Source organism: Cyprinodon variegatus, unplaced genomic scaffold, assembly GCF_000732505.1.
Source record: "Cyprinodon variegatus isolate N-32 unplaced genomic scaffold, C_variegatus-1.0 Scaffold1923, whole genome shotgun sequence".
Taxonomy (NCBI): domain Eukaryota; kingdom Metazoa; phylum Chordata; class Actinopteri; order Cyprinodontiformes; family Cyprinodontidae; genus Cyprinodon; species Cyprinodon variegatus.
The window spans coordinates 16,815-20,271 of record NW_015152376.1 but is presented as its reverse complement, the minus strand read 5'-3'; positions in this window follow the sequence as shown (position 1 = coordinate 20,271).

Sequence of the window (3,457 nt, the reverse complement as noted above, 5' to 3'; positions counted from 1 at the left end):
GAAGGCCTGAAGCCTGGAGACTGAGTGCTGATTAAAATCATCAAGGGGAAAATTGGGCAGCTCCAAGGTGTGAAGGACCCTACATTGTGCAACTAGCAACTCCAACCGCTGTGAAAATCCAGGAGATTGACACTTGGATACACCAGAATCGTTGTAAGCTAATTAAAGATTTTCCTCAGCAAGAAGCCTGGTCACCTTCACAGGGACCCCACGACTAAGGTAGGGATCTGTGGTGAAGCCCAGCTGCAAAGGGGTTAAGCAATTTAGAGCTTTTCGTCTCAACGCTGGTGAAGAAACCAACCTAACCAAATCCCTTAGTGTCCTGGTTAGTAGGCGCTTCCTTGGAGGGATTGGTGAAGATGGGAAAACTAAAGTGGCTCTGCTGTTTGATGGTGACCATTGGACTGGTGCTCTTAGGGACTCAAACTGACCGCCTGAAACAAAGGAAAAACCAGAATGGTTTTTGATGGATCCACAGCAAGTCATCCCTACGGCGCCAATATGTGGTGGCAGCATTCCAAGCGCGTTGCTAAAGGTTTCAATAAAACTGACTGTTATGTTTGTACTCATACAGACCGATCTGGATGAGTTGAAGATTTTAAGAGGTATGTTGACCATCACACCTCCGGTGCAAGTCCAGCACCATGGACAAGTTGGTTCACCATGGGATCATGGTGGCAGGTGCTGATGAAGATAGCTTTACCATTTGCAGGATTGTTTTTCATATTTTTCCTTTTTATTTGTTGCTTAATACCATGTCTCCAGTCAATGATTCAGAGAATGATAGGATTCACTCTAATCCAGCATTTAGCTGTAACTTATGTTCAACGACACCAAGATGCTGGTGAGGATACAGTTAATGATTTGCAACTGTGTAATCTGTTACAGGGATAATGATCGCTTCTTACATTTTTGCTTAAGTTTTATATTTTAATCCTTTTCATATTTTTGTTTTTTGCATAATGATCTTTGATTACTGAATTCCCTATCTGCAATGCATTTATGATATGTGTAGTAAAAATCTTTTTAGAAGTGCTACATGCTAATGTTTATATGCACAACAGGAGGGAAATGTTAGATTTATTCAGGGATGATTATAAAATTAATGTGTTCATATGAAACATTGTAGAAATGAGATGATCCACTCCTGTCTTATGATTCAGTCAGGAGACCACACTGCCTTGTAATTCAGTCAAGAGGGGAGCATCCTGTCTTTATGAACTGATGAATTGTTCTGTCAGAACAAATACTGTTTTGTAACCATGTGTTATGTTCTGTCAATAAAAGACGGCTGCAGGAGAGGATTCGGAGAAAGAAAGCTTGAAGTTAGGTTGGGTACAGTAAGACATCTGTTACCATTTCTGGACCCAAGGGCTGTGGAACGAAGGCGGAGGAGGAGGCTGATGCGACGCGTGTATATTAATTCTGGACCTAATTTCTTGTGGCATGTTGAGTCCTATGATAACCTGAAGCTGTTTGGTATCTGTTTTAATAGAGCAATAGATGTATTTTCCAGACAAATGATATGGATTCATCCTTTTACCACAAGCAGTGATCCTAAAGTTATTGTTGGATATTTTATTAAAGAAGTTGAGATGAGGATGGGGACCCCTGCTTGAATCCGCCCAGATTTTGGAAATGAAAATATTACTATGGCAGACATGCAGAGGTTCCTGAGATGGAGTGCTGGTCGCTCCTCCAGTAATTGCTTTATCTCTGTTCCAGCAATCATAATCAGCGGATTGAAAGCTGGTGGGGCTTTTTCAGGACACAGGCTTGGAGCCCTTCTGCCTTGCTGTGTGTTTTCTGGACAGGGCCGCCTTTTACAGCTGCTTTTTGTATCTCTGCTTCTGTCTCCTTGAACCCCAGTCGGCCTCAGCAGATGGCCTCTCACTCTGAGCCTGGTTCTGCTGGAGGTTTCTTCCTGTTTAAAGGGAGTTTTTCCTCTCCACTGTCGCTACAAGCATGCTTAGCGTGAGGGATTGCTGAAGAGTCAATGAGTCGATGCAATGAACTGGTTTTCCTTAGATAGAAAACTTTGAAACAGTTAGACTGAATGATCTCTTTAAAATGACAAGTATTGTGAATTAACTCAATATAAATAAACTAAACTTGGTTGAAAATGAATGATTCAGAGACATAGACAGGTATAGGGCATTGCAGGCTAACAAAGAAGCCAAACAACCCCGATTCCAAAGGGGTCGACCCGTTCATCAGTTTCTATTTGCATGTTTTCTAAACTTAAACCAGGCTTTGTTGGGCTGCTGGATAAAACCTGGAACTCAACACTATTTCTGACATTTTGAATTGAAAAAGCTTCCTGGATGGAAGAGAAACGTCTTCAAACTTGGAAACAAAGTCAAGTGGATTGTTTTAACTTTGAAATATGATGATTATTTCTCAGGAGACTTTTTGGACAAACAACTTTATCTGTGGGAAAATGAGGGTGATAATGTACGGCCAGGTTGGCTTTTACTAAACGACTAAATGATTGTTTTAAAGTCAGTTTAATCATTTCTGGTCAAATTAGAACAAACCTTAAATATATAAACCAATAATTATTTTTTAAAAGAAAAAAACTCAGCACAACTACCTTTTCCTGTCGGCTTCAGGACTGGAAAATAAAAGGTTTATTATCAGGCCTGTGGTTGTTTAAAACAGGACGGATCTCGTTTTGTTCATTTCCTGCTGTCACCATGTTCCATAATGTTATGGATTTATTCAGGTTTTAGTCAAAACAAATTCTCTATTTCCACAACAGCCACTCAGAGAGATTAGCTTTATCTCTGCAGGATTTTGTGGTATGTTGCTGTGACAGAGTGTGTGAAAGTGGCTAAGGGTGAACTTACTTTACCTGTCTTTCAGGAGGAAGTGTCAATCCACTTCCTGCAATTAGAAACTCCTGTGTAGAGCTGTGGTCACAGGAAGCTACCAGAGGAAGAGGGGGAGGGGTTTGGAAATCCCTTTACATTTTGTTGTTAACAATTTGAGACCTTGACAATGTTTTATGTAGATTTAATTGTATAGTGTTTATTCTGAAGATGTTGCCTAAAGTTATTGTATGTAACACAAGCTAGTTAATGAGTGAATGGATTAGCCACATCTGAGTCCATTGGAGGCCATTTTGTTTTTCAGGCCAAACAGGTATAAGAGAGATTTGTGAGGTTCAGTACAGAGAAATGCGGTCGCGGTGAGTGATGGCTGCCGACAGGTCACGCTCGAGACTGAGGACGAGGGATCGGGAGACTATGGCGTCTTTAAGGACAGGAGAAGAACTTTCTGGAAATATAGAGAGTATGGCAAGTGAATCGGATGACGAACGAGAAGAGTGGCAAGAGGTTACTTCAAAGAGAACTAGGAAGAAGACTTCTGAATCAAGTCACAGTGAAGCAGAGATACAGAATGAATTGAAAAAAGTAAAAAAAGCCAATACGACAGAGCAATGGAAAGTGGTGAT